Below are 13,241 nucleotides of genomic sequence, written 5' to 3'. Positions count from 1 at the left end.
ATTTCTTTGAAAACAAAACAAAAAAATTATTTTACTGTATTGATCATGATGATGAAACATCCAAATGAATATGCATTGATTTCACATAATGTGTCATTGATTTTGATTTATTCTCAAATGTTGGCATAACCAAGTAATGACATTAAGAAAACACCTTAAAATCTAATTGTAATACAAATGTAACAAACCAAAATGCGTAGCAAGAAGTTAAAAATTACTTGTTTAACGTTTTTGTATGTATTTCTTGGGCTTACAGGAAGTATGAAAAATTTCTTCGACAATCCAGAAAATTGTCCACAATGGTGGAAAGACACAAGTGTTCCGTTTGCATCACTTAATCACCCTAAGAGTAAGTTATATTTGCAGTTCTTAATATCAGTGGTACATTTTTCCATAAATGGCTGCATCTAATCAAAAAGGACCTTTACATGATAACATTTAAATGTCGGACATCTAGATAAACTATTGCCACTATTGGCCAACGCCTTGCTTCTCTGATGTGCAGCATCCCCAGCCAATCCATGTTGTTTGGGTACCAAGCAAACCAAGCAGGTACATAATGTTCAAATGTGTAGGAAGTATCATGATACTGTACCAACATATCTCCAGAACAGACCAAAACTGTTTGTACAGCATGGTATGGAACGGCCTTCACCAAACTGCACAAATACACTTGGAGAAAACATCATAGAATAAGCTAATGGCGTTTACATGGTCAGAAGTGTTGACTCGGAAAAGACTTGCACAGTTTGCCTAGATGAAAATGAACCTTCCTGCAATTGTATGGATTTAGCAAAAAATCATTAGCCCTGCAAACATAATTAATGTTTGCTGTTTTAGGTAGCATTGCAGGACGGGAATGGGATTCTTTACCAATGGCATACAGATATTGTTCTCGGTTTAGTCTAGACCCGATTGTCAATGTGGTATCAGCAAACCTTAGCCATGTGAACATTCATCTTGGTCCAACTAATGAAGATGGTGAAACGGGTGAAATAGATCATTTTCATGAGCAAGAAATAGATGCAGAGCCTGTTATGAGCCAACCTGTAAATGCTAACACCTATACTTTTGGAACGTACATTACCAGATGCACTCATTTAAATGAAGACATACATAACTGATTCTGAGACATCATTTGAAGAAATCGTAGTGGACATACAGGCTTTGTACAGCAATACTTATGAAATGCTACCACTGGAGGAAGGACTTCCTGTTAGAAAGGACTCGAGTGAGAATTTTCAAAAGAGCTGAAGACTCTCGTGACAATATAGCGATGATTCATTTCAGATTGACGTCGTTTGCGACTTAATCTAATTTTTGAATTAGAACAAATGTATGTTGCCTGCATATGTATTAGATCGCAAACTTCTTGAATCCAAGGATTCATTAATTTCTACTTCTTTCATTTCAACCCAATAACAAAGAGCTCAAGATTATAAAATATTGTTGGTGTGATCTTTACAGTAGCAATCCCGTGACTATTTAGTATTTTCGTTAATTTAACTATATAACAATTTCTTTCAATGGAACGTCCGTTTAATTGTAAGTGGTTATGGTTTATTCCAAAAGATATTATTCTGATCCCCAGTTTCACAGCATCAACTCATCACATTTTGCTGCATGAAGATATGTTCTCGCGTAAAACGTCACTTCATTCCTAAAATGAGCAGCATGGGTTACAGGTGATCAACTACATTGTATATTGATTTTTTTTAATTAGGTGTGGATTTGGAATAGAAAAGCAAAGGATAGGAAGGGTGGAGTGCCACCAGCCTACAGTAAGAAGAAGGCAGCTGTAAGGAGACCATCTGTATACACTTTGTTTTCAAAGCAGTTTACTATCTGAAGATCTATAGGTTTTAAGTACATGATGGTTGCATCAAGAGAACATGTGGATCCACACTTGTTTGGTACCAACAAAGGACTTGAGTACATTTTACAACCTCCAGTACTCGAGAATTTCAGGAAATCAGTGTTTGGAAAATTTAGAAGTTTACCTTAATCAATAGTGTACTGCTTGAAGAAAATTCGTGCAGAAAACAAAGTTGATGTTCACATCACTAGTTCATCTGCATTTCATTGATCATACCTGCCAAAACATTACGACTTTAACGGAACACTACATTCAGAAAGTCAAGACGGCTCAAACAAAGAAATACAACAACGAGCGTAGCGAATGTCCATATAAGGCGATTCGATGACGAATGATTGCTTTTATTTAAAAATCGTTTACGGCTTACTCTAATTTTAGCATAAGAATAATTACCCTGCAGTTGAATTTGATCGTGAACATCTTGAATCACATGTTTCATAAATTTCTACTGCTTTTCATTTCAACCTACAAACAAAGAGCTTATTATCATAAAATATGAATTTTAAAAGCAAAATGTGAAAATGGCAAAGTCAGCAAAAATCCCGTCTTGCTCCTTTTAGTGATTATGGGATTTCCTATTTTATTTATTTTTTTATTTTGATTTGTAGATTTATGCCAACTCGCTAAAACCATCGGAAAGGCATCGGATTTAACGTCCCCTTCTGACCGGACGTGACTGCGAACTTGATACATCCCGCACAGCCGAACGGACGCCCCACTTCGGCAAGCGTTTTACTGCCGGTCGGGAGAAGACCAAGTGACCATATTTCTATACCCCAGTCACTCTTGGGGTAACGGCTGTTTGAGATTAGGAATTTATTGTTCAGAGTGTAGATTCCGATAAAGTTTATACAATCAATATGCAAAAGCATGCAAGCACATTCTGTCAGTGATTCACACTTAAATGCCACTGGAACTGACTACCAACTGGCTTTCAAAATTACACCGTTGATTCTAATATTGCAGAAGTTGCCAACACCAATTTTATACAGAAAACACACCAGAACACATCACGGGAAAAAAACCAACCACAAGAAGAACTGTAAAACTAAAGCAAGTCTTGCGAAATGTCTTGAACTGTTGAAAAAAATGGAGACATCCTTCTATAACATCTGAGTATCAAAGATGATTTTTTTTTATCTTCAATAGAAAAAAAAAATAAACTGCCTAAAAACATAACAAAATCAATGATTCTGTTCGTATTATTACCATCGTATTCAACTATTTCTCATTTGGAGTACGACTTATTACCTATAGCCGGCAATTTCACATGTTCGTGTACACTTGTATTCATCATTGATATCTTATGATTTCATCTTACAGCCCGCTTGTAGTAGAACAAGTGGTAAAATATGTAATTTATTCTAATGAAGAAGGCCGTAATGGTCGAAACGTATGGGAATTTGTGTTATAGTTTTTATTATATATACACATGGAAAAAAGTATTGCAACACTTTATTTTTTTGTGATATAATTTGTTAAAATAGAACCAGTTAAACATTATTTATACATCACCTGAGTTTGATCAATAATTATCGACTCGATAAGTTCTTATCTGCACATCCAGCTACTGTATCCGTAAACAGCAAAACAGGTGTTTTTATCCTCATTGTTTTCAACACTTTAAATAACCAAGTTTATAAATTTAGGTGATTGACACCTTGTAATGGGTTCTCCACAACTCTTAACCGCAGCAAGATGGCAGATTATCAGTATGAGAGAAGCAGGAATGTTGCTGTGATAACCACACGTTTTGTTAGTCATCACCATTCCATTATTAGTCGTTTTCAGAATAAATATCAAGCAATAAACGCTGTTAAAGATTATCCGAGATCAAAAAGACCCCTTATGCCATCTGCTGGGGAAAATCAAGCATGATGAAGGTTGGTCAGAAATAAACCCATTGCATACAATTCAATCATAAAAAAGAGATAAAAAAAAATTGTTCGAGATCGACTCATCGCTACTGGTTGTCGTGCGATAAGACCATTTCGGGGACCTTTGCTGTTGAACAGACACACATTTTTCCGTATCCAATGTAGTGCAGAGCTCGCCAAAGTTGGAAATAAGCATCGTGGAGGAAGATCCATTGTTCCAATGGAATTCGGTTTATCTTCCTAGGCCCGATCGTAGCCCGGATTTGACCCATATCGAGCATATATGGGACACTATTTGGCGTATAATGCGCGAATGGACACCCCAGTCCAAACACGTGATGAAATTAACAATGCCCTTCATCAGAAATGGTTGCATCTACCTTAGCAACAAATTAGTCGATTTATGCCAGGAATCAGAAGACGTTAAGTGGCGGTTAACCGTTTGAATAGAGGCTGCGCACAAAGTACTAATTCTTTGGCGTATAACGATCAACCGTGATGTGAACAATCATCTTAAGGTTAATTTTGAAATGTCTGACATTGTAAAGTTCGACTACAGTAAAAGTTGTAAAATGCAGTTTTTTGTACAAAAAAACACTTCATTTTGTTATTAAGATTGTGGTTAAATAAATCATTTTTTTCAAAAAAAATTTGTTCGTTAAAATGCCAATGTGATCATAAAGTATGTTTCAATATTATTTTACAAATATTTTATCAAATTCAATCAAAAATAAAAGGCTGATTTTTCAAGTTTTAAAAAATCAAGGTGTTGCAATACTTTTTTCCATGTGTGTATATCTTCTTTTGAACAGAAGAACTTTATCAACGTATTAAACTTTGTTTTATTTTAAGCATTAAGTAATTAACTTAAACATAACAGCAATAATTTATTGTTGATTTTATATCCCCAGTATATGAGTATGAGTCATTGACTTGTCTATATATTCTTGTAATTTGCATTTTAATTTCATCTCTGCTTCATTATCTCTCTAATTTTAGGCCAAGAATTGGTATGAAGATGGCAGTTCACATCCTAATTTTGCAATGTTTTATTTGCAGAGATGTGAAATTGTGACAAGGTATGACTGGTAATAAATATAAACTAGAGGCTCTCAAGAGCCTGTGTCGCTCACCTTGGTCTATGTGCATATTAAACAATAGACACAGACAAATTCATCACAAAATAGTGTTTTGGTGATGGTGATGTGTATGTAGATCTTACTTTACTGAACATTCTTGTTCCTACAATTATCTCTATCTGCAATGAACTTGGTCCAGTAATTACAGTGGAAAATATTTTCAAAAAATTATGAAAAATGTTAAATATTTACTATAAAGGGCAATAAATCCCTAAGGGGTCAATTAAGTTATTTGTAGATATTATTTTACTGAACATTATTGCTTTTTACAGTTTATCTCTATCTTTAATAATATTCAAGATAATAACAAAAAACGGCAAAATTTACTTAAAATTAACAATTCAGGGGCAGCAACCCAACAACAGATTGTCCGATTCATCTGAAAATTTCAGGGCAGATATATCTTGACCTGATAAATAATTTTAACCCATGACAGATTTGTTCTAAATGCTTTGGTTTTTGAGTTATAAGCCAAAAACTGCAAATAAACTAAATATGTTAGCACAATACAAAGAAGCTTTGCATCAGAACACTTAGTTGAATCTTTTGAATTTATATTTGCCTGTCTTACAGCGACAGCTGCAGTGAAAGTATCTTTATATCGTAAAGTAAGTTTTACAAGTCCACACGGTATAATATATGAAACCATTCAAAACAAAAAAATCAACAGTCTTTGTAATTTTTGGAAAACTGTTTTTAATTTTCATGCTGAAAAAATTAAACAATTTCTACATTATTATTTCAGGGAACTAAGGAGACACAAAGCATCGTAATCATGGACTGGAATAATAAACTTTTTATAACAGTGCCATTCAATGACGAAGAAGTTAAATACTGTAAAAAAAACATTCGCTGTAATAAACATGGAACAAAGAAGTGTTCGGAGATGTAAAAACTTAGAAGAATCGTTTACACTGGACGATAAAGACATTCAGCAATGCCATTCCAATTTTAAAGTGGTTTCTTTGAAGGCGAAAATAATAAATCATAACATTGATCCTAAAAGTAGTATGTGGAAAGGGGACTGCGGTAGAGAAGGTAGGAGACGTACAACTCCTAGTTAAGTTATGCCAACTACAACCAATAAGAGAGCTTCAGAAAATAAAATTCACATCTTCCTATTTATCAACAAGAATGTGTCCAAAGTACACGGATGCCCCACTCCCACTATCATTTTCCATGTTCAATGGACCGTGAAATTGGATAAAAAATATAATTAGGCATTAAAATTAGAAAGATAATATCATAGGGAACATTTGTACTAAGTTTCAAGTTGATTGGACTTCAACTTCATCAAAAACTACCTTGACCAAAAACTTTAACCTGAAACATGCACTTTCATTTTCTATGTTCAGTGGACCGTGAAATTGGGGTCAAAAGTTTAATTTGGCTTTAAAATTAGAAAGATCATATCATAAGGAACATGTGTACTAAGTTTCAAGTTGATTAGACTTCAACTTCATCAAAAACTACCTTGACCAAAAACTTTAACCTGAAGCGGGACAGACGGACGAACGAACGAACGAACGGACGCACAGACCAGAAAACATAATGCCCCTCTACTATCGTAGGTGGGGCATAAAAACCTGTCACGTTGTTCATCAGCCATAACAGTAGTGAAAGATAACACACGTGCATTAATAAAAACAATATATATCGTTTGTTAACACTTTTATTTTATCCATTTTTTTCTGTAATTGCATGGGGGAGGGGGGGGGGGGGGGGCTCCAGTGGTTTGAACCTTCTTCTTTGCTGTGTGAAATCTTCATTATCATTCGTTCTTAAATGATGCCACATCATATGCCTTTTTTTGTACTAATTAACTTTATCTTCGCTACACAGCTAGAACGTTTCACCATATTAGGAAGCAATCGTTGTTTCATTATATACGCGTGGTCAAGAAACGTAAAACTGGGGCAACATCAACTGAATATATTGATGGATATACCGTTCAAAGGTCCATAGTGTATTTATTCTGCTGCTTCAAACGTAAAATATATTTGACGTGATCAGTAGAGTAACAGGTCCATCCGTTACCGATTTTTCAGTCATTTCATGTATATCACATACATTCATCCACAGGATATACCATTTCCCCGAAACACATATGCCAGAACACTACGATTGTTATTACAATGTTAATTAAAGTAAAGTTGATTTAAAATGTTAACCTAACCCTACATTGAAGCAGTCAAGGGAAGCTCAAATTTAGGCGATTCGTTGACAAACATAATTCAATGATTCCTTTCATATTAACGTCACTTCCGAATTATTCTTCCGTAGACATATAATAACTGATATTGCATGCAGGTTAAACGGTACTTGTCATTATGAACACATGTATTGATGGATCCAAGATCAACTTATTCTGCTGCTTCAAACAAAGGAACTTGATTGAAAAATATATTAGACGTAAACAGTACAGTAATATTTTTATCAGCTTTTAATATTTATGTCATTCAATGTATATAACATACTTTCCTCTACGGGAAAGACCAAATTCTAAGTAAATAGGTTACCCGTACACTACGAAATATTAATAAAATGTTAATTGAAGTAAATTTGATTTAAAGTCAAACTTAACCCTACATTAAGAAATTAAAGGAAGGCTAAAATTGATACACAACTAGCATAGCATACGTCCATATAAGGCGAACTGATAACAAACATAACTACATCACTGATTCATATCATATTTACGTCGTTTCCAACTGATTCTTTTCTTGATATATAACAATAGACTTTTGCATCCAGTTTAAATTGTTCGTGATCTATCAAAATGCTATCAGGAACACATACATCGACAGATACTCTGTTCAGCGATCCATTGGTACTGCTGCTTCAAACAAAGAACTTTACATGGTTAAATGTCTTTGCCGTTATTGGTACAGTAACAATTCCACCAATATTTTTGTCATTTTATGTATCACACATACATGTCTCTATATACATCTATCAACGATTCGATGATTCATTTCATATTAACGTCATTTCCAACTTATTCTTCACTAGATATATAACAATTGACTACTTGACATTTAATTTGTTCTTGTTCTTTATAAATGCAATCAGGAACGCATAAATAGAAAGATACATTGTTCCGAGATCCATTTATTCTGCTGCTTCAAACAAAGAACTTGTGACCGTAAAAGATATTTGACATAATCAGTACAGTAACAATTCCGTCAGTTCTTTAATATTTTTGTCATTTAATGTATATTACATACCTTTCTCTAGGAAACGACAATTTTCTAAATACCGCAATGGCCAGAAACTACGAAATCTTATTACAATGTTAATTGTTGGCTTAAAGTGCCAACTAAGCCCTACATTAAGGTAGTCAATGGAAGCTAACATTGATACAACAATAGCAAAACGAACGTCCATAAAAGGCGATTCGATGACAAAACAAACAAACAAATATTTTATTTGCCAATCACGGCGCCCAGAATGAGCAGAATAATTATAATATAATTTTCAAACATAATGTAGAGTAAATTCAAAATAGGTTAAACAAAGTACATAATATGATTGATTTTGATTTGGTTGATTGATATAATATTAAAGAAAATGAAGTATTCAATTTGTAAATAATAAACATATATAATACAGTATGACCAATAGTCTGTACTTCTGGTCCCTTTATTGGACAGCACACCTCGTAGTAAATACTAATAATTTATCAAATGTAAAAGAAATAACTTATGTAAATGCATATTTGATCATACATAATTTTATGTAGAGAAATCTAATTTAATATTGTATTTCTGTTTATATTTAAAACCTCTAATAACTGACAAATTATTATCAAAATGTTTTTATCTTCATTTCCCATTAGCCAAATAAAAAGAGATTTGTTATCAAGTTTTGAAATGTTTTTATTTTTACTATATATTTTGCTTAGAAAGGGATTTCTAACATTATCCAGAGTTTTACATGTTAGAAGAAAATGCATCTCATCTTCTATTTCCTCATTACAGAGTTTGCATATTCTATTTTCTAGTTTAATATTAAAATAACGACCTTTTTCTATTTCAAGTTTGTGAGCTCCAATTCTAAATCTTGTTAAAACACATCTTTGAATATATGGTAATTTCAATAAGTAAGGCTCAAAATTAAAATTTGGTTTAAATAATCGATACGTTCTAAGTTTATTTCCAGAGGTCTTATTTTCTCTGACGACCATAACTAATTCAATGATTCCTTTGATCCATAATACTGTCGTTTCCGACGTATTCTTAGAAATATAACAATTGTCAACTGAATGAATTAAAAATTGTTCTTGATTTTTTAAATACAATCAGGAACACATATATACACTGTTTCAAGATTCATTATTTAATTTTGCTGCTTCAAACAAAGAACTCCAGATCGTAAAATATGTTTGACGTGATCAGTACAGTAACAATTCCATCAGTTTTTTAATAACTTTGTCATTTAATGGATATTACATACCTTTCTCTAGGGAACGACAATTTTCCAAAAAACAAAATGGCCATAACACTACGAAATGTTATTACAATGTAAATTAAAGTATGGTAGACTTAAAATGTCAATTGAATCCTACATTAATATAGTAGAGGAAAGCTGAAATAGATACACAACTATAAACATCCAAAGAAGGAGATTCGATAACGAACATAACTAAAATCAATGAGTCCTTTAATGCTAACGTCTATGAGTGGCCGTTCGTGTCAAAATAACGATACTTCCATCATGATAGTTTTCTATCGTAATGGTTTTAACAAGTATCATGATGCTTTCAAGCAGTATCACGATACTACTCAAAATCATCATGATACTTATCAAAAGTATCATGAAAGTATCATGATACTTACTCAAAGCATCACGATGCAATTAAAATGACAATAGCATCGCGATGAAAGTAAAAAGTATCATGATGGAAGTTAAAAGCATCACGATGGAAGTTAAAAGCATCGCGATGGAAGTTAAAAGCATCGCGATGGAAGTTAAAAACATCACGATGGAAGTTAAAAGCATCGCGATGGAAGTCAAACGCATCATGATGGCAGTTATTAGTATTATGATACAAGTCAAAATCGCTATGGCGCAATGCTCTTTGAAACTTGACCAAAGAGGAGTTCTTACAATTTACGGGCTAAATGTCTAGAAACGAGATTTTGAACAAGATGGCCGTTTCAGCAACAAACAAAGAGCGTTTTCTGACAGAAGTTCAACATAATATAGACTAATGTGTTCGTCTTCTATCTTAAGATAGCGTAGATGCAGAAGTAACATCCAATGTATTAGCCAGGTAAACATTTATATCTAAAAATCAGGAAGAAGCACCTTCTTCTAACTATTGTTCCCCCAAGGGTGACTGGCCATGGGGAATAGAAATATGGTCACTTGGTCTTCTCCCGACCGGCAGTAAAACGCTTGTTGAAGTGGGGCGTCCGTTTGGCTGTGCGGGATGTATCAAGTTCGCAGTCACGTCCGGTCAGAATGGGGACGTTAAATCCGATGTCTCGTGTAGAGAGAGTGTCACGTTCTTTGCATGTTAAGAACCCTTGCAACAACTCTTTGAGTGGTCCTTAGGTGGCCTGTTGCAAGTCAAAATTTCTGTCCCTATCCGATAAACCCTCATTTTCCAGTGGCAGTCCAAATTTCCCCGACCATCATCCCAGATGGCCTCTATTGTGACAAGACCTACCTATTGTATTTATTGTGAACTTGTTATTGTCCTGAATATGCATGAAATATTTGCCACTGGACGTTAAGCAACCAACAATCAATCAATCTAACTATTGTTTATCGAAGTTTTTTGTCATTATAATTATAGTTTTGTCTATTATGTCAAATATTGTTTAAACTTATAGAATACAGTTTTAAAAAAAACTGAAAGAGGGGGTGGTTTTACTTTGAGAGTTCAATTCACAGTATAGTTCTGTTATTTATTACTTTATTTTATTATTTACTAAGATTGCAGTCACTGGGTAGAGATATTGAGAGTACTTCTGGAAGCTTAATATCTCCTGAGTAAAAAACTGACCTGGTGTCTATAGTAACCGAAATGACCAATGACGTTGAAAAAAAAAATTCAACATAGCGCATGCAGTTCTGGTAGGATATATAATTATATTCGTAATGATGTGTTAATCAAATCAGAGTATCAAATTTTCATTATTAATTCACCTTTCTCTTTAGCTCACCTAGCCAAAGTGTGAGCTGTGTTCTATTATTAATACTTTGTGCGAGTCGTCTAACGATGCGTAAATTTTTACATGTACATCACAGTACATGCATATCATCTTTTTTAAACCACTTTTTTAATATGATTTCAAAGGAAGGTACCCTATTTTTCCGAACGTTTTTGTAACTAAGTTCACCAATAACCAAAACACAAGCAAATTTTGAAAGTCAAGAACTAGACCAAAGATTCATTTTCCACCGAACAACTAAGAAATTGTTCCGAAAGTTCACTTCTGTCTATTTTTTTTGGTTGAAAAACGAATTAGAGCCTTGGCCTAATGACGGCGTAAATTGCATCTTGATCCAGAACTCACTTTGTACAGAAACCCTATTAAAAGTGTTGATGGAACCAAATTTCTTTGGTTAAATTTGAAATATCGTTCTTTATATCTGGATCTGTTGTTAAATGTTTAGCTTTTATACAATCACCTGTATTTTGAATTTGAATTCTTGGGGTTCTTTGAGATGTTGAATCTAAACATGTAGTTTGATAGAATACATGAAAGATGCATTGTCAATGATGGAAGATTATCAAAAACAGTTTTTTTTTAATGAATTTTTGAACATTTTATCTCTGAAAGAAGAATCTCTTTTATGCAACTGTATTGGGAAAAAGCAGCATAGTCCTATATCTGAGAATTCAAGTAACTTTTCAAATGTTTACAAGGACCCTCATGCCGTGGCAAATTTTGATATTTTAAAATGGATCCACAACAGATATGACCCTTAATAGGTTACATAAAGGGACTCCGTAACTTTAACGTCTCTCTCCATAAGCTGAAAGATAAACTAGGTGACATCTTGCCAATTTGTAGAGCAGTAGAACAGTCTTACAGTGCATGCAATAGAAGTTTAATTTCACCTCTTTCCTTTTTGCTAAATATAACTGCATATACATTAACTGTGAGCAGGTTAGTTGTTGATTTACTTGAAAATACCAATCCAGCAGGTCATTACAAGACTTTCACAAATTGGGTTAAGGAGCAAAGTAACCACCCCACAGAATTACCTTCATGTGATTCATGCCTGATTCATCGGGCATAACATAGTCTGTTTCTTCTGGAGGTTCTGTTAAATTTTCTTTATCAATTTGTAACTGCGAAATATAATGTTTCAGGGCCTGAAAGTAATTCTTTGTTTCGCTGTATAAGTGCTGTGTAGACAAAACAATGTCTTGACATATTTTGTACATGATAAATAAGACATCTTTGCTTGTTGTCTGCAAGTTAAAATTTCGAATCTGTCGGTTTTTTAGGGAGTTGTTTGATATATATAATAATAAATACAAATATGCACATGATTGTATCTATTTTCCTTATATTTTAAGTGTATATTACATGTATCATCAGTATTAAATATTAGAAGGTAACACCAGAGCAAACATTACTTTATTATCACACCAAACATCAGATTTAACCTTATTGCTGACATGGTGATCTAAAGGTATAGTATGTCCCAAAATTTCACATGTATATATGTTTTCCTCACTTGAGTTACTTGAGGTTAGCAGCTCACCATAACCAGAGTGTTGCTATAATTAGGATCTGAGGAAATTGGTGGTTGAAAAACAGCTAACATTGGTCCCTTGGAGTCAGTAGTAACTGTTTACGAATTTTCTAGTTGTATAGATGATGACAACATACCAGTTAAGTCATTAATACTATTGTATTGTCTTCGACAAGTTGAACGCCAGAACTATGAAACTTCAAGAACAAAGCATCAGCAATGTCAGACGCTTGTTTAGTATTTGTTAAACAAACTGACAGATTTTCTGGAGCTCCTTGTCTGACCTTAAGTCTCCGCACTGGTGGCCTGTATATTAATGGTAACTCCTGACTTTATAAAAAAAAAGATGTGGTAAGATTTTCAGTGAGTCAACTCTCCACAAGAGACCAAAATAACACAGAAATTAACAACTATAGGTCACCGTACGGCCTTCAACAATGAGCAAAGAACATACCGCATAGTCAGCTATACAAGGCCCCGAAAAGACAATATAAAACAATTCCATCGAGAAAAACTAACGGTCTTCTTAATGTAAAAAGTGAACAAAAAACAAATATGCAACACATAAACAAACGACAAACACTGAATTACAGACTCCTGACTTGAGTCAGGCACATACATACAGAATGT

Source organism: Mytilus edulis, chromosome 11 (assembly GCF_963676685.1).
Source record: "Mytilus edulis chromosome 11, xbMytEdul2.2, whole genome shotgun sequence".
Lineage (NCBI taxonomy): Eukaryota > Metazoa > Mollusca > Bivalvia > Mytilida > Mytilidae > Mytilus > Mytilus edulis.
This window is presented reverse-complemented; position numbering follows the sequence as displayed.